Source organism: Pimephales promelas, chromosome 11 (assembly GCF_988280905.1).
Source record: "Pimephales promelas chromosome 11, fPimPro1.hap1.1, whole genome shotgun sequence".
NCBI classification, from domain to species: Eukaryota; Metazoa; Chordata; class Actinopteri; order Cypriniformes; family Leuciscidae; genus Pimephales; species Pimephales promelas.
The window spans coordinates 16,597,764-16,618,245 of record NC_142779.1 but is presented as its reverse complement, the minus strand read 5'-3'; the positions used below and the strand labels follow the sequence as shown (position 1 = coordinate 16,618,245).

General features: G+C 38.5%; 1 protein-coding gene across 2 annotated transcripts in view; it reads right to left on the bottom strand.

Annotated features, from left to right (window-relative positions):
- The window catches only part of zmiz1a (zinc finger, MIZ-type containing 1a), a 194,416-nt gene that overhangs the window by 165,469 nt on the left and 8,465 nt on the right, over positions 1-20,482 (bottom strand). For both annotated transcript variants that reach the window (XM_089117099.1, XM_089117098.1), the window contains one exon: positions 16,844-16,939. The gene's annotated coding sequence lies outside the window, so the exon portion shown is untranslated. The remainder of the gene's footprint in view (positions 1-16,843; positions 16,940-20,482) is intronic.

Here is a 20,482-nt window from a genome sequence, read left to right as displayed (position 1 = left end):
CGCAAGAGTCATTTCAGATCGCATTCTCCGAAAACAAGGTGAGCGCCGCACCACACTGCAGTCGCGGAGAAACTACAAATCTCAAATTATTTTGTGACATTTTGCCTCTGTTTAAAGAAACATCTGCATGGGTTTTCTTTTATTGTACTGGCAGCGATCTCCCCCTCGAATTCATCGTCTGGATATCATTAACAGTGTTGTGCAAGTTACTTCCAAACTGTAATACATTAGGTATTACTTGTTACTGTTATTTAAAAGTAATTCATTACCTTACAATATTACTGTCTCAGAATTGTACTGCGTTACATTACTCATGTATTACTTTTGAGTTACTTTCACCAAAATAACTAAGTAGAACTTAACTTTTGGGCTGTAACGATATGCAATATGAAACCGAAATCGCGATTCGCCACACGACTCAGATCCACGAACCTACAGAATCGCGACACACCTCTTCCAACTCCAGCGTTATTCTCCTTGCGTCCAGATCCAATGCTGCCTTATCTTTAAATTAGGCTATTAGTATTATTTGAAGTTAACATTATAAAATACCTAGACCTACACCACAAAACTAGTTGAGGATAAATTATTTAAAATTGGGGAAGTCCAGCATTATGGACATGACATTTGCAGTCAAAACTTGAAATGAAAATACATGTATTGAAACGTATATAGGCTACTTCCTTAAAGGACTGCAGACATTAGACAAATATCAGTCTATGTTTTATTTTTAATATTAAGGAAAAGACACACATTCATGCGTGACAAAAAAATAGGAGGCAAAATATATTTTTTTGTAATTACACTGCGCAAATCGGACGAGGAAGGGCTGGCTCTGCAGTAACCATAGAACTTAAAATATTCATTTTATTTTAGTTTTCGTGTTCGCATTTATGAGGAAAAAACAATGTTACAGACGCGACCGCTCTGAACTGGCACTAAAAAACTGCTTTAAAACTTTCACATAGTCTGTTGCCTTTAAGAAGTAAAAGCAGACAATACACTGTAATACAACTGTAATACAAGCCTCACTGAACATGTAACGAGTAAAATATTACTGAAAATTGATTAGTAATGCCTTACACTACTGCGTTACAGCAAAAAGTAATATGTTACTGTAATGTATTACTTTTGTAATGCGTTACTCCAATCTAATAATGCTCAAAGATGCACACCGGCGAGAAAGCTAGCGACTGGCAAGCTTCTCTTGAACCTCTCGGAATTATTTGCTGTGTCAAATGTTAGCATTTTTGAACACAGGGGGATAAAAAGAAAACTGACTAATTCCTGCTTCTGTTTTGCCCAGTTTTGTTTTGCTGGTGATCCAAATGAAGGCACTGTAAGCCATGCTGCAAAAAGGAGATAAGAATGGCTTGAAGCTTATGACAGCAGCACTCTGATCAACACTACAATGCACTTCTCTAATTCAGACCCAAATGCAAACACATTTGGACTCAAAGGCAAAACCCACATGCATTCAGATAGTGTGTGACTTCTTTGAAGACACTGACATAAGCACAGAGCTACATCCCCGGTGTATCGGTGGGGCTGAACGTCTCAAGGAACGGTCTATTCCTCAACGGTGGCGAAACAATCATATTGAGGTAATGAATATAATAATTAACTCGTTGCCTTGTGCCAGTAGAAGTAATAAAAATGATAATTTTGGTTGTTTTATAACAGGATACCGAATAACATAATACATAATACATGTCCAAAATGATTTCAGATTTGACTTATGGTGTGTTTACACAGATTGCTTAGTGCTGATCTTGTGTAAAAGCATTTACAATTGTATACTTTGATAAAAGAGGGTGAGATGGGTCAAAGCAGGTATAAATTAGTTTGGCTTTTTTACAGCTGCGTAAGACAATTGTGATTCACATTTAACCATTATCATAGACTTTTTATATAATGGATAGTTTTGGTCCTCAATGCTGATCATTGTCAAACAGCCAGGTCTGAATTTTGGATGAATCATTCTTTTGAGTAAAATCTTTTGAATGAACTGTGTTGAATGAACACAAAATTGGTTTGAATGAGTCATTCTTGAATCAGACAGATCCAGTTCTAAAGTTCGACTTTAATAAAGATCAATGATTTGTTTTTAGTCATAATGATTTTTTTTTTTTACTAAACCAACTGTGTTCTATCCCCGTACACTAACCCTACCCCTAAACCTATACCCATCACAAAAAAAAAAACTTTCCAAACATCACTTAGTATGATTTAAAAAGCTGTTATCCTCATGGTGACCAAAAATGTCCCCACAAGGACAAGCATTTCGGATGTTGCCATCTTTGTTAGGACATTTTGGGACACACACACACACACACACACTTAGCCTACTGTAATACTTAAGCTGGATCCAAAGACACGCACACAAAAAGAGATGTAGATTCATCAATTTACAAGTGCAGTTGCCCAGCAGTGGTTTCACAACAGATCGCTACTGACCCATGAGCCCCTGCCAGCCGATTTACATAAATCACACTCCAGATCTGACCGTTAGGCAGCACAGGCAAAAAATCATTCTGAAATGGAAATCAGGCCAAAAACCCAGAGAGCATCATGCATGCTATGTGACAAATGTGGCAAGGACTGAGTGAGTTTAACTACTTCCTGTCCACCCTTGTCTAGGTTAATATTCATGACAACGACAACTGCACCCATCGGGAGCGGACGTTGTTGGGACCTTGCACAACGTTCCCTAAAAGTTCTCTAACAAAAATCCTGAACATTTACAGAAGATTAGGTAAAGTTTCTAAATGTCCTCTTTGGTTATGAAAGTGCTACAGTTCTAGGTTCCCGATATGACTTTAAAGGTACAATATGTAGGAATTTTTCACCAAAAGTGGGCGCAGTTACCAACAATAATCCTATGAGGGAGAGTTGAATGAAGGGTGATGTCGTTTTCATCATTCAGAGATGTTATGGAATTAATGAATCATGATCATGGATGAGGTCATTTATATTTTTTGTATTACCCGTTTTTGTATTACCTGTACGTCTGATCCATAGACTGTAAAAATAGGTCTGATCGCAATATTTTATGTCACCATAATGAACTAACACGAAAGGAACAAGGAACACGCAAGGAACACGAAATGTTACGCAATATCATCCTGTTACAGCTATTTGTTGGGTTAATGCTGCACAGTTTTACGTGTCTATGGTTAATGCCATGCTGTTTTACGTGTTCAAACCAATCGTACTCAAAGTAAATTTTGAACGAACATTATGCAAGTAATGGCTAAATATTGTTCAACAACACATTTCCGATTGTATTTAATTGCACTGCAAAAAAAGGTGATAAAAAGCATTACCAAAGTACAAAGAGCAATATAACTGTGAATTTTCATCAGCATAACGATCACTTGATCGTTTTTGAGGTGAATCAATATGCATAATGATTGATCTGTCACGTCATATAGGCCTATGTATCTCGCATTGCTTATAAGTGATATTATTGACAGTTGCATGAAAACACAGATAAATCATTTTGTTTTATGTACATTTGCTCACCTGTCTAATAAAGTACATGCAAAAGCGGTGTTGCTCCAAGTTAGTCGCAGACGTGGAGCTCTCGGCATCTCGAAAACGCCACGCCGATATTGATCCTCATTTTAGTTCTAATTTTTTGTCCCAAAGTCTGCTTGGCATGGTCCATAATGATTGAACGAAACAACAACAGGCGTGCAGCTAAACGTTACGCACTACGCAGTGGTCCACGGCTGTCGGTGGCATTGTAATCGTTTATGTATATCATTAAGTGCCAAAACCAACCCTTCCCTTACTTTTTAAAATCACGTTCTTTTTGTATTTTGTCTGATGATTAAATTATCCCCTATGCCGTCATCTTTACTGTTGCTTAGTGATTTTTGCGCTCTTTAGCTATGGCAGTTCACCGTTTACTTCTGGCTGCCGTCGCCGTTCTATCAGCAGCTGTTGCTTAAAGTCCCTATTATAAGTACACAACTGCAGGAAAAATATCACACTGTACAATTGATTTTTGCAAAATGCATAGTTCTCATAAAAAAAACAATAATTCTACCCCCCCCCCCCACCCACCATTCCTATGAATGACCACATTTAATATTCATTTATAATCTCTTTTGGTCAAAATTCTAGTTTGGTCCCCTAAAGGTTACTAAAGGTTCTGGAAGCATTCAATAAACGTGATGGAAGGACCCAAATAGGACCAAAACACAACATTCTAGGTTGGTCCCCTAAAGGTCCTGCAAACGTTATGGGTTAGGGACAATCCTATAGTAGGCTAATGGTCCCGTAAAAAATTCCCAGAACGTCCAGAATATTTCCTGAAGGTCCGCCAAATACTGTCCCCCAACCCTTTAAAAAACTCCACATCATGATCGTTTAGAATGTTCTGGAAACGTTACTAAGTAACGTCCTCGACACCAGCTGGGATGTTGTGAGAAGGTTCTGGGAACGTAAGATTTCTAGCGGGGACACACTGCTACACATACTGTAGAAGTGATATAAACAACCTTGCCAGAAAAGTTTGCATTTAATTATCATGTCCTTGCCACATCAGTTTAAATAAAGTGACATTTGTGCAACTTGAAACAGAATACTGGACATATTAAATGAACTCACAGTCGCATTAGCATTCATACTTATGATGAAGAGCCTAAATAGATACGTGCTGTGACACAATAATCCTTTAAGCGAGAGAATGTTAATCGGGGAAGCAGCGATGTTGATATAAAAGCTCTGAACAGTGGCTGAAAGGTATGGCTGAGAATCTCAATATACTCAGTCTCTTCAGTGTTGTGACCCAAGGAAGCAGAGGTCATATTATTCCTCAGCTTCTTTAATTGCTATTTTAAGGATATCTCACTCCTACACCAGCCTTCCTGTCAGAGTCTTTGAAGTGGAACATTGCAATTACACAGGAGAAGATTTTACCCATGCAGCTAAAAGTGATCGCAAGCGTTTTCTTGCTACCTGCACTTTACAGCTGTAATACGGTGACTAAAGGGGGTGGTCATGTTTACAGTCCTGTGGGACACATATAAAAGATTGATTAGAGAAAAACACCTAAAATGCCTATTTTAGCCATTTATTCTTAAAGGAAACTGGTCGATTAATAGCACAGAGGAGAAAAGATTTGATTTATTCAGTGCCAGCTACACACAAATACAGATTTTTTACATGATCTCATTTGCGTTAAAGGGGTCATATAATGGTACATGCACTTTTTCAAGTTGATTGTACTGAAATGTGCGTTGGCAGTGCCTGTACACAACCATCATAATGATAAAAATCCATCCAGGGGAAATCACACAACTATAAAATAAATAAATAGAAAGAATTGGACCTACAGCGCTCTTTATCAAGCATCATGATAAGCCCAGAGTTGTTATTTATTTAGTTCTGTATTATGGCAAATCAGCCAGGAAGTTGCGCTATATATATATTTATACAGTATATATGCGGTAGTTTGTGACTCTTAAACTCTGGTGTCAATAAAAAAATGTATCTTTGGTCAGTGAAAATCATTGTATCAGTCTTCTTATTCAGCAAGTTCATCAGTGTGTGTGTGTTTGGTATTCCACCATTCAGCTCATCAGCTCAGTGGTATCATCATTTTCCTGTTAGACATCAAACATCCCTGCTGAAAAATCCAGCTAAACCAGCCTAGGCTGGTTGGCTGGTCTTAGCTGGTTTAAGCTGGAAGTAGCTGGTTTTAGTTGGTCACCCAGCCTGGCTTAGCTGGTCAAGCTGGTCTCCCAGCCTGACTTAGCTGGTTAAGCTGGTATCCCAGCCTGGCTACCAACTTGACCAGCTAAGACCAGCATGACCAGCTGAAAAAGTGTTCAAAACCCCTCTAAAACCAGCCTGATAAACCAACTAACCAGGCTGGGAGACCAGCCAAAACCAGCCAACCAGCCTTGGCTGGTTTTAGCTGGATTTTTCAGCAGGGATAGTAGATATATAATATAGTTATATAGTATGGTATAGTTATAAGGTAGTTATTGCTTTTCTTCAGGCCTTACTTAAAAAGGTCAGAGATGCCTCCAACCAAATTTTGCTTATAGGGCCCCCAAAGGTCTAGGGGCCGGCTCTGTTCTTGGGTGTAATTTCCTAAATTTGAACCGCTGAAGACACAGTGGATGAGTTTTTGTTTCTAAGGGAAAATTCCCTACGAGCAATGTCACTGCTTTCATGTATGCGCGAATCATTTCTCAACAGACTGCTTTATAAACGAGGGTCAGTATAAAGCAAGTTTTGCTAAGAAGCTGCTCCTGAACAAAATAATCGGTACCACCAACTATTCATGTTCCTGCTGCCCCACCAGAAGAAGTGAGTGTAAAGTTTTATTAACCTTTATATTAATCTTTGCAAATCGTGAAAAAGTTTGTTCATGACCATTAACTGTAACATCAATCTGTCAACGACTAACCTATACATCAGTAAACACATAGCGTTCATATCTCACTACTCTACCCTGACAGTACATACAAAGATAGATCAAAGCGACATTGTGTTAACCGACCATTCAGAAACGTCCTGGGGTGCATTTCCCGAAAGCATCGTTAGCCAACTATGGTCGCAAGTTGGTTGCAATTTCCATTGAACTCTATTGGTAACGACCATAGTTGGCTAACGATGCTTTCGGGAAACGCACCCCTGTTCGAGCCTTAAATGTCGAACATCTTTCCAGCCGTCATCTTCCGGGTCCAACTCCGGTTGAAATTGAAATGGTTGCACAGATGTGTCCTCAGAGACTTAAATAGAGTGCCGAAGTTACGATGTCAATCTGTAGGCCAAAACTCGGAAGTGAGTTTGCATTTTAGCACTCCTAGTTCCCTCGCTCTAAAGTCTATGGGATTTTTGAATGGGTTTTTGCTAAATCGCCTGAAATAAGAAACAAATCCTCTAAATATTTTCATGTTTTGATCTATGAAATAAAACACAGTTATAATCTACTTGTCTGCTTGTGTTTTAAAAAAATGTTATATAGGCTTCGAAATATAAATTTCAGATTAACTTGTAAATATTATCTTGATAAGCAAAACGTGTAAGGGTCACAACTCTTTGTTGAACACAAATCTTATTTTTTGTGATTTTCCAAAAGTCTATGGGGAAAATACATAGTTTTTCGATCGAGGGAACCCATGCGCCGCTAGCTTCCAAGTTGTCCTTCGTCATCACTTCGGCACTCTATATACCCTCAACTGTTGTCAAGGCAACACTCCATGTGCGTCAAAACGCCCCATAGAACAGGTGGGCGGGGTTGAGCAAAGCTCATTATAATTTAAAGCCATATGCACTGAAACGGTTTGCTAAAAACAGCTGTTTTGACCAGATAAAATTAGTGTTTTTTTAACAATATAATGAGAATTTTTAATAATAGTATATTACAAAGTTTTCATTTAGACCCCAAAGATTCATATTAACTTTAAATTTTAAGGCATTATATGACCCCTTCAACATGTATTTAACCAGATTCCCTCTGTTAGACAAAGGAAATTGGTCATGTTCAATGGTTATTCTGTACATCGTGCACTCCTGACTGATTAAAAAATACTGTACAGACCACAAGCACCCAGTCACCCTAGAAATGGCGACTTTTTTGTAATACACATATTTTCAAAGGTATCACACAGCCTGTTAAAGAGTTTTGCCCTTAAAAACTAAACAATACTCTTGTTATTTATTGGCATATGGTTCCTTTGCACAAATTTATAGTGGAAAGTTACTCAGATTATTCAAATATACTTCACACTAAGGGAAAAAAAATGGTTATTTCTGTTCACTGTAAGTTTTTTTGGGGGAGTCAAAAATGGTTCTTTTATTTTTAAGAGAGGAATAAAATAATGCAATATCATGCTACTCAGAATACGTGTGTATTCTTCTGAGTGTATTCAGAATAGGCTGTGTGTGTAGTTGCATTATTTTTTTTCCTGCAACATCACAGACCGAAATAAACCAAGGATAGACTGACATAGTCGCCCATACTGGAATGAACTTGGATTGACATTGTAGCATGTGTGACTCTGTGTAAGATCTGGTCTGTTTGTTGTTGTTCACACAGGAAAGCCACATGCACACATCACTGACACTGGGCCCCATACTGACACCACATCTGTTTACACACCTACACCTCATCCTGCTGCTTACACTGTGTGTGGATGTTAAAAACAACCAAGTATAGCCTAATTATTTGTTATTGGTGGTTTTGTCCATATTGAACTGTAAAATTACAACAATTGTGAATTATTTCAGATATTATTGCAGATATGCTTTAACTGAGGAGCTATACATGGATTATTCAGCAACTGCGAACGCAGAAAAAAGACGTTTTTCGTGTAGTAGGTTAGTAGCGGTGGTGTCTGTAAGTCAAAATGCCAACGTAAACAAGCGTAACGTAACTTATATAAAAGCAAATTTAGCTGTCCAGTGAATGCTGCACTGCTAACATTGGCTATTACATTACTAGCCTGACATGATAATTCACACATATATCACAGTAACACTGCAAAATTAAAGAAAGACAAACAGATCCAACTAAAATCACGTTTTGAGTCAGCAGTTAAACAAACAATAAGGAAAGCTTCAGTAGCGAAAGTTACGGTAGCGGACCAGCTCAATCTGGCTTTCTAAACCTGCGCACGCACCCTGTAATGTTTGTAAACAGGACACCCGTGTATATAAATTATTCAATGCTGGAGAAATAATGCACAACTGATCTGTAAGTTAAAAAATAAAAGTAAATAGAAAATTTACAGAATAAAATAAAACAAAACAAATAAAATAAAATAAAATAAAGCCTCTTGTCTTGTTGTTGTTGTTTTTTTAGTCCATTAACTAAAAACAATTGCATCAAGCGTCATCGTGTCACACAATGTTACGCAATAATTTCAAATGGAATCACTAAGCAGTAGTATAACAACCTCATGCTCCAAAAATACATGTTTTCTATTTTAGGCCCTCCTGAAAAAACATGAAAACTGAGACAATATTAGAAGCCATTTCCTCAGGGTGTTCTGAAACGCTCGAGCACTGATAGCGTGCAGCTTTGTCCCTGGCACTGAAGACAGTAATGGTATATTCAGTCTCCGGTAGATCTTCCATCTTGCCAATTCCTCTAACACTTTGCATGTCTTTTCCATTTCTTACTTACATCTGTTTGATTAAATAATTCAGACTGCAAAAGATGACAGTTGATCCTGTGAATTCGCAAAAGCATTTATCGTTATCGTTTTAGAGCATTTATTTGGTCGAAAACAAATGTTATCAATTGTATGCCGCCCAACAAATAGGAAAGCAATTTTGATGAAGGATACTTTGAACCGCCATGGCCCTCGGGGAACAGTAATGTGGAGGGAGAAAAGGACAGCCCCAGTTAATTCTGGGAGATTTCACAGTCAGCAGCCTCTATGCTTTCTGCTGCCTGCGAGGCCACACTGCTCTGATAAATATGTCATTTCCTGGCTGATAGGGCCACAGATGGAATAAGGTTTGTATTGGGAACACATGCGCTGCATTTTGTCACCCACTGCACTAGCTGATAGAGGAGACCCCGGGGGAAGCAACCTGCCAATTCATTTTCTCTCTGCAGATTTTTCATCTCAAAGAGGACAGGTATTTTCTCAGGAAAGACAGGGCAATATAGCTTAAAACGAAAAGGGTTTTAATAACTTCTTCCTGTGGAATGTGTAAATCGCCATATCAGCATAAAGGCAGTTCAATCACCCCCGGTGCACAAAACAAGAGAGACTATCAATGTTGTATACGGAGTGGAACACATGCTAATTTTGCACAATCCACGATAGAAGCGTATCTTACAAAACAATGGTTTTCCAAGAAAATGTAATGTCACGACGGAGGCATTTCATCTTTGCTTTGCGCTGGAGGCTGTCTAAACCGCACAGCCTTGCACCGGCGGTCTGACACAGCACGGCATTGTGTGAACTTCTGCTGCAAGTCTCTGTGTGGCTAAGAAACAACGAGGGCTGTTAGGAACTGGAATGGGAGCTGTCCACTCCTCTGTCACATGTACTTGTGTTCGCAGGCCCACTCATGGGTGAGACAGGGGTAAAAGAGCCCACTTGCAGCTGTACAAAAAGGCCAGAGGGAGGTTAAGCACAGCTGTCTGGGTGACATGGCATGGGAATTTGTGGTAGTGTGGGAAGCGGTCCGAAGAAGCTCCCTGAAAGTGTTATCTTTAAGATCTGCTGAATCAAACTCTCCAGACACCATTAAACCCAAAGGAATAGAATGATCATAGAATGAACTAGATGAAATATATAAAATAAATACAAAAATCTAGTCTTAAATCTGAATAAATATATCTAAATAGATAAGAACAAATATAATACATTTTCTACATAAAATATAAGTATCTAGTAAAACATCTAAGAGTCATAAGTGAAACATTTTTCTATCCACTGCGCATTATGTTTCATCACTGTGACACTATTTGACATAATATTTCTAATTATTGTTTTAAAGGTATAGCGGAGGATTTTCTTTTTCCGGGTGGGTAGTCTATACTATTGGTCCACCTAAGTGTCAATCATTCTGGTGATATGTTTACGTAAGGCCGTCGTAGGCTACGTGCTCATCCCTATGTAGTTTTCACTTTCATGTGTATTATGTCGGAGTTACGGTTTCAGCCATTCCTTTGAAAATGGCTGAGGGTCGAAAGAGAAAAAATGTTTACTAAGTGTATAATAAGAAGAGAAAGGCCGCAGAATATAGAAACAAGACCAGAGAGATTTTGGGTGAATATCACACGCTGGCGTGCGCTAAAAGCACAGGTTGGGCTTCTCACGGATGCCGCAGTCGGGAAGATTCTACCAGACAGGTAAAGTTTGTCACGCTATTTGGAGAAATCCATTTAAAATCACTAGTAAAAGTTAATGCAAGCTACAATGCTAGCCCTGGCACGAGTCATGCACCGCATAGACACGGTAAACATCTCAATTTGTCTAAAGTAGCCTTTTGTCCAAAATGGTAATGTATCACGCTGAAATATTCTAAAATCTTGTGTGTTTATTATTACACAAATGCAACAAGCTACTTCTCCATATGCAACTATGTATAAAAATAACGTATTAACAATGAGAGATATTAGGTTAAGGACCAACGTAATAGCACTGCTTATATGTTGCTATGTAACGTAATTGCGATTTGCAAAATAGTTTCCTCAGAACGTATTTCGTGTGATACAGGGTTGCACATATCACGTCTTGAGTCCTCGTCACTCAATCGATCAGTATAATAAGTAAATAAAACACAGAAGGGCATTTGACATGTTGTCTTTTTTATGAATGTTTTTTAGTTAGTTTAGAATTTGCAACATAATTGTGCAAGGCGTATAGACGTTCCCTAGCTCTCGGGAGCAAGAGTGTTGTGTTTGTGCATGTGCATTTTTTTAAAAAATTGGAGAGGTCTTCTCTAAAATTCGGAAAGATCCTCCGCTATACCTTTAAGTTGAGCTGCTTTTTGCAGAATTTTTTTTTTATTTTTATTTATTTTTAGAACACTTTAATTAGAGCCATAAAATATAAGAACTGGAAACAAACAACCAGCATAAATAAATAAATGAATACTATGCAATTAAAAAAAATCTAGACTTAAGATCTTTAAAATAAGCAATTTTAAGATAACATTAAGCAATAAGAGAATTTTAATTATATCTTGAACTTTATTTTCTTTATATCAAGATCATTAAGATCTACTCTGAAAACAAACAAATATCTTAAGCAATTTTGCTTCTCATGGATCTTGTTTTAAGGATATTTATATATTTAGATGGGGGGAAAGGACAAAAATACTGAATATTAATTAACAATGTTAAAAAAAAAAACTTTTTATAGTCAGATTGTTTTGGCAGATATGTCAAAGCAAGACATTTTCATCAAATCACGTTTTTTAAAAGTCTGTTTTATTATTAGTGTTTTGGCTTCGGCTATAAATAACTTTGTCACCTAAAATATCTGAACCAGTTTGAGATCTACCAGTGTTCAACGTGCTAATTGTTTATATCCTCTTTCTTCACCAGCCACCAACAGATCAGCTGCAAAAAAAGCACTACAAAAGACTGCATTTATTACACACACACGTTACACTGCCTGTCCATCTCAAGCTCACCCCACTCCCCCGCCCCCCTCTTCCTATCTGCCTGTGCAGAGCATCTGCCGCCCAGAGAAGAGAGGGAACATGGGAGCACATTAGTCACCAGATGTCACCTTTTGCTGCCAGCCCTATCGAACAGGCAAGCAGACAATGCAGCATGCATAGTGAACATCTGACTGGGGCCCACTTCAGCAAGACAGAGCTCACTGACTCGGAATGACAGCTCCTACTGAACGGCCTCAGCCCCCATTCCATGTCAGGAGTGACACCTAGAGTTCTCTCTGGCGACTGTCATACCGGTGGCATGATAATACCACTAATTGTTCAACGCTGGTTTTGGTTGATCTGATTTCTGCAAAGGCTCAGGATTTTTTTTTTTTCTGAAGAATCTCATGCAGGATGAACAGGCTCTCCACAGGGAGCCTAAGCGTCAGTTGTTGTGCCTGAAATAGTAATGCCTGCAGGCACTAAATCATGCATACATTTCAGATCCATTAAGAATGTAAGGTGCACTTTTGTCACAATTCAGTTCCGTTGGACTTCTTTCGAAACTCAAGTTGAAGTTTTCTCTTAGGTGTTTTTTGTATAGCAATTAGCCACCCTACTGCAGTGGCCAATTAAAGGGACAGGGACATTCTTTTCTCATTTACTTACTCTTTTTTGTTTAAAACTGTATTACTTTTTTGTTTTGTGGATATTTTGAGAAAGGGAAGAATATGCTGGTTAGTCATTTGCATATGGTGAAAGTGAATGAGGAACAGGCCCCAAAATAAAGCCCAATAAAAGTGGTCCAGAAGATTTGTGTGATACAATTTACCTATCAAAAGTTTGGGGTCAGTACATTTTTATTTATTTTATTTCTGTTTATTGAAAGAAAGGAATAATTGTATTAAACAAGGATGGAATAAATTGATCAAAAGTGACATTTAGGATATTTATGTTACTAAATATTTGTATTTAAAATGAATGCTGTTTCTTTGAACGTTCATCAAAGTACCCAGAAAAAACCCGGTTTCAAAAAAATATTAAACAGCACATCAATTTTCCAATATTGATAATAATAAGAAATGTTTCTTGAGCATCACATTAGCATATTATTGCATTATGTTCTCTATGTTTTTCATAGACAGTATAAGAAGTGGACAGAGCCATCTCATTGGAACTCCACTGACAAGTGAAGCCCGTTTTTGGCGATTTTTTAGCACTGACGCGCAGACTCAAACCGACTCAAACAGAGCTTGACGTAGATGTGACGTGGCAAACCTGTATGTCTTCTGGCTGTGGCATGAGAAATCTGAATCATTCCCTTCCGAAACTTGCAGAGGCGGAGTGTGAGAGTAGGAGCTGTCCATAAGCTAGGAGCAAGAGAAACCTTTGCTAGGTATTCTGATTAATTATTTTGTCATTTTGCCTCCACGTTTCCCCGATTGCGCGCAAGCTTCTCCTCCTGTCCATAAGGTAATCTCTCTACTGTGCGACAGAGAGTCGCGTGGGTATGACGCAATCGTTAGCCTACTTTTACAAAAAACTGCTTCTACGGGGCCATAACATAAGACCTACAAGGTAATGGAGCATTTTATACATTGTCGTGTTTCTTTAGAAATAAATAAAGGACAAATGGGGTCTTCAAACGCCTCAGATGTAAAGTTATTTGTTGTCAAAGTGACACCAAAATGAATGGGAGTCAATGGAAATGCTAACCCAAGTGAAGTTCTGCTACAAGATGGCAGCTCCCGCGAGGCTTCAACTTACGGTCAATGGATTACCCCCTTGGGTGTCCCTGAACTTTTATTATACCTATTATAATTCCTGTTTCCTGTTCTGTCTGTCATCTTTGTAGTCCTTTTGCAGTTTTTCATGTTGATCAGTTCCCTGATGTGTATTACCTTTGTTACTTAGCACTTGTCTTGTGTATATATAGACCATGCACCAGAGAAACGTGGGCGCCATCATATTAATATTGTCTTTGAACTTCTGTTTTTGCGGTCGCTCTGTATATTTTTATGGCATCGCTGTCGAGGAGTAATTAGCTGGTGAAGTGGATTTACCTAATGTAGAGTTAACAAAAGTTATCATGATGAGCATTGTAATGTATATCATAAGCATTGTAAAGCAGATGTCTTAAAAAATGTAGACCGGGAATTTTTTTACGAGCAGTTCATTTATACCTATGCAAGATCGCTATGAAAATACAGACCGGAAGTCAAGACAACGAGCTCAGCGCTGAAAAGGGCTGGGGCTTTATTGTTTGTCAGGTGTTATTTCATGTGGATTTATGTGCTCCTGGTTGTTGTTTAGTTTTTAATAAACACATGCAGTTAGATAATGATTATTATAATGATTTCTGAAGGATAATGTGACACTGAAGACTAGAGGGATGACTGCTGAAAATTCAGGTTTGTTATAAATTATATTTTAAAATCTAAAATGGAAAACAGTTATTTCAAATCCCCAAATCACTGAGTTGAATTTAAACTGGATCACTCTAATTCGTAAACTACTGTAATCAGACATCATCGCAACTGTTGATGAACGGAGAGATATTATTAATGTCAAGATTTTCAGTAGTGACCTTTTCCTCACACAAAGCTATTTCAAAAGGTGGTAGTTCAGAAGACTTGGAAAACACTTTTATTTTCATTTATCTTTCTTTTTTTTTGTTGTTATTTTGAAGGTTGACAGCTATTTTCATGTTCTTTCATTATATAAAATGCCAGGATATTCTTCAAAAAAATCACCTGTAACATTCCATAGAAAACAGAAATTCTTATGTGTTTAGAATGTCATGTTTCGTTTTTGAGTGAACTATAAATATCTACGTGGGTTCAAAATGAAGTAGATAATGTGAGGCCTCTAGACTCACAACGTGAAGACGTCACGATGCTTTTCAAGAAACAAGAGTGACCTATGTGGTTGCCAGCTCATAAATCAGAACCTCATAAATGTTGAATATTGCAATGCTTATGACAGGGACTTATGAGACCAAGGCCTCCAGTTCAAATCCCTAAAGCGTTTCCTCCAAAGCTCTGTCCACAGCTGATGCTCTCGTCCCAGAATTGTGCAGGTAAACATAGGCGGCGATGTTTTTTTAACATTTTGTCATTAATAATTGAATAGTAAGTAGTTAATAGTTTGACCCACCATCGATCTATCTCCATATCACATGCATATTTAAATATTGCTTTTCACCATTTTACTCATTTACTGATGTGAACCTCACTGATGCACAATGCACATCACTGACCTCCACTTGTTAAGAATTAATCATATTACAAACATGTTTCATGAGTGTACATTTGAGTGCACGTTATTTGGTTAAAAATAAACCCTTTTAATTCCCTATTTTGATTCATAAATGGCGAGTCCCTGCTGTGAGTTTTGTTTTAAACGAATGAAGCGTAGTTATATTAAACACAAGGGCAGTGCAGAACAGCTTATGTTGTTCTCTGGTCAGTCACTTTAGCAGAAAGAGAACCGTTGGGTCAATGGACATTGATTTGCTTCCCCCACCCAGCTTGTAAGCTGCAGCTGTGTCAGTTACTAAGCATCACTGGCCTCTAATGCTGAACCAGTAGCATCACTCTGTTGTGATGACAATCACCAAACACATGGGGGAGACCAGACCTAGTTGTCACATGGGGAGGTTGTTAATTCAATTGCAAAAAATGTTTAACAATAACATGGGTGTTTTTCATAAAGGTCCAGTTATCATGTTTAAATTGTTATAAATTATCGGAATTTGTAAAATACACGACTGTTCAAACGTTTAGGGTGGGTAAGATTTAATGCGTTCTATTATGCTCTCCAAAGCTGCATTTCTTTGATTAAAAAAAGTGTATAAAAACATAATATTGTGAAACAACAATTTTAAATAACTTTTGAATTGTATGTGATTTGTAATTTAGTCATTCAGCAGCAATTCTTCAATGTCAAATGATCCTTCAGAAATCCTTATATGCTGATTTTCTGCTCAAGAAATATCAATGTAAAAGTTTTTCAAACATTTTTTCAGGATTCGTTGATGAACAGAAAGTTCTAAAGTACAGTTTTTATTTTAAATGTTTAATGTCTTTATTGTCACCTTTCAACTTGCATCCTTGCTGAATAAACTATTTTTTAAAATACTGACAAACCATTTAATTGAAGGATCAATTGTGACAACTTACCCCATATACTCACACATTATTCCTTTTTTTTTGTTGTTGTCTTAAGAGTATGTCCCAAATTAATGTTTAACTTACTTTAAAAAATAAACCTACCCTAAGAAATATTCACGAAGGTGTGACAACTAGCCTTGGTCAATCCTATAATATGAGACAATGGAATCACTGATGATGTGTATTGTAAGATTCCTTCACATTTAATTCCACATTCAAGTGATGGTACCGCATCTCTGCACTAAGTATCCCTTGTTCCTAATAACTAAAAGAAAAAAAAATTGCAATAAAAAAGAGAGAATTTTTTTTTCAAATCTAATCCAGTGGATGTGAGGTTTTCCAGCATTAAAATCAACACATTAGTGCAAGAATCTGCCACAAGCTCTCGGCAATCGATAGTAAAATTCCTCGTTCTGTGCTCAGGTAAGTAAATGGAATTGAAAGTGGGGCAGAGGGTATTAATGCAGATGGTGGAATATCCATTTTATCACGTCCTCCCAGCAGGCCCTGTTGATAAAAATGACAGCGGGAGCGCATTACTAATTCCACCACTGTCATAGCCCATAGTCACTTACCTTGCAAATGAAGTGCGGTAATAACACCTGCCGGTCAGAACTACTCTTCGTAATACAGCCATGTTGAAATGGATCCAGGAACGCACGGACCTAGACCTGAAAAGTCAACCATGTACAGTAACACACATCAGTGCCATTTGAGTCTTTTTTGTACATTCATAATATAGACAGAGAAAACTACAAATATAATGTATGTCTTAAATCAGTTGAAATTACAGACCTTTTAATGAGAGTCAAATATTACTGAATCGTAGATATGATTCAAGCTTATTCAGTAACTCTTAACAAATGACAATAGTGTTTTTTGATGTTCAAATGAAAAGTAGCTACCCATTTATTTTACTGGCGCCCCCTCTTGTTAGTTTCCTAAGTTGTTGGTAAGAGCAGAAATGCATCACTTGACAAAAAAATCATTTATGAGCCAGTGATTTGTTGCCGAGCAAAAATAATGGCATCCATTACTGATAAATAAATAGTATTTGCTAACACATATTACTGTTCTCAAATTACTAAATGAAAGGTCCATTACTGAATTTGCATGAACATGCACCTTGACATATGACTTGAATTTAGAAAATTATAGTTTACCATGCAACAAAGAAGCAACCCCCACACCTATGAATTAAACATGGCACGAAAAGTGAAACATTTAATTGGATCTGAAAGCCAATTCTGAAGCCCTTTTATCTCCAAATGTAATGAATTAGATTTTGTTCACACATTAATGGAATTATTTCATCTATATTTGATTAAAAATCAGTTGGCATACAAATACAGAAACTCGTCAAAAATAAAACACTTGGTTTTTGTTTGAGGTGAGGCACTTTCATTCTCTCACTGAGACTTCAGATGCCCCAACACCTGCGATGAAATGACTAAACGCCTGCGAAGAGACGACTCGACGCCTTTGAAGAGACGACTAAACGCCGGTGATATGTTATGCCCTAAATTAATATTAACTAACTGTATTTTTCCATGTACAATTCTGAAATGCAATTTCTGTAAAGCTTCTTTGAAACAATATGCATATTTAATTAAAATGCATTAAAGAAAGCTTGAAGGAAAACTTAAAAGGAACAATACTCTCTCGGATATGGAAATTTTGTCATTATTTGAATCTGAATCATTTAAATTGAACAATAACAGATTGAACAATGACAGAATTTATATAGTTTAAACCATACATTATGTGATTTTTTTTATGCAGACTCCTCCATAAAAGCCATTATTAACAGATTATTGCATCTTCCTGAGCTGCTAAGCAGACACTGCAGGCCGAGAGACCCAGCCATACCCACCATGAACATAGAGCCTGAGCCAAAGCCCTCAACAGAGCCAGGGCCAGTTGCCAAGTCCGTCCCAAAAGCAAAGCCTAAGGTCCTGGCTGACCAGGTGTGTGAGCTTGCCATAACATCTGACAGTAGGGTTTTTTTATGGATCTGGACTCTAGGGAATAGCTGATAGACTGGGAGAAGTTAGTGCTTCCCACCCTGCCCACCCAGGGACCTTCTCTGTCACTGGTCCCCACCAGCACAAATGAATGTTCATTACTTCTTTTGTCATCATTTCCGCTGCTCCTATCCAGACTTGTCCTTCACATAGTGTTCTCCATCGCCACCAGCTCAGTCCATCACCAAACCTGCTTCATTATAGTCTATCACAGTCTAACTCTCTACATACTCGCATGAAGCCAGCCATTCCCTAGTCTCCACCTCCGACTCCTCAGATCCACCATCAGCCCTGCCATGCAAACCTGATCCATCTTGCTGGGATCTGGTCGGCCACCCACTCCTCCATGGGCCCTTCCACCATCATGTTCTCCATGGCTCCTCCCACTGTCAACAACTCCAGAGTTCCTCCCATCAGCTGCTCCATGGCTTTTTCCGCCATCTTCTCGCCCTGGTTCCTCCAATCAACCACCCTATGGATTTTTAGCACTTCACCAGTTACTCGTCCACCTCCTGAACATCCACCATTTTTCCATTTGAGCCATCCATCATGGCGTTAGACTGCGCCTTCCAGAAAGGGGCCGTTCTGCCACAATCTGTATATTGAGTTTCTCTCTAACGCTCTGTGTGCTCACTTGGTACTGTCATGTCTTCAGACTGATCTCATGAAGTAGCGTGTGTATGACACGCCAATTCGTATTTCCATTTTTGGCGTGCTATCAAGATGCATAATCGCTTTTCAGCGTGTTTATGAACGCCATTGACTTAGCGTTACATTACTGTGTATATATAAATATATGACTTACCTCAACCCCAACCCCGTCCCTAAACCTAACCGTCACTGGGGTTAATGGCATTTATGATTGTTCCCTTACCATCCTAGGAAAAAAATATCGCTCCCAAGATGTAGATCAACATTTTGCTTCGTTTCGAGCGGACATTTAACGGCGTGTACAGACACGCGGAATCACTCGGACGTTAATGGCGTAGACATACACGCGGATGCACGCGGATAGCTCAAAATACGTAGACTTGACTCGAAAGTGGCGTGTATGTTTACGCAAAAGTCATGATGTCATGTTGCATGCCTTACATGCAGTCACGTTAACTATTCTCCATCTGTGGACTATTTGGGTTTGTTTTATAATAAATATCTTTGTTTTGTAACCTTTTGAATCCTCATCTTAATCATCTGCACCCAATGTTACATGTTGAGCAATTTATGCCAGAATATTTTTTTTTGTGTGAACTGATTTATAAGTGGGCACTGGACAAAATCATTCATGAGCCAAAGTTGACAATGATCGTGATCTTGTTGAATAAAAACGGTTATGATGGAGTATTTGTAAACAAAACAGAGCTCGACACAGTCCAGATCTGTTTGAATGAAGATGGCTTAATTCCTGACTGCTGATTGAATCATTTTCGGTTAATCCTCGACCTCTGATTAGCCTGAAGATAATCGGACGCAGGTAAGTGACAGACGACCAGAGGTGGCAGCCTGTGTGATAACAGCCTCAGATCAGATAAGAAAACAGACTGATGCAATTGAGCTAAAGCTCTGGTTTGAGTTTTGTCCTCCTGTCAGCCAATCAACAGGCTTTCCGTTCATGACGGAGAACACAAAACTTGCTCTTAGATTAGTCCGTTACAAAATCAGTCCGCACAGCATCCAATCACGCCACCGCTCGGCAATCTGTTCAACAAATTGTGGGCCCTCATCCAGGGAATCAGGGAATTGTCATTCTGGTTGGACCACCAGAGTCTGTTTCTCAGTCCATCCCGGCCTCCTTTAGTGAACTGAACATCTGCTGGCCTGCTGAAGCCACGGCTCCTCAGTAACTCTCTCTCTCCGCATGAAAACAACAGAGGGACGTGTGAGTGGAGTGAGCAAGGGGAGTCCTTTACAGTGCAGATGCTGCCGGTCCGCTGCATGCTGCGTTCTCATTCACACTGTTCTACGGCACAATCAAGTGGGTGAGATGCACACACAAACACACATCTCTTTTCAACACTGCACCAGGAGAGGCTTGGATTGGGGAAATGTCTGTGTCCACTCAGACATTCATTTCAAAACAGAGAGAGAGAGAGAAAGATCGACAGTGAAATGATCTGTTGACCAGAAGCATTGGAGCTCCTATGTAGCAATACTAGCATGTATCTACTTTGAATGAGAGACGTGACAGGGTCT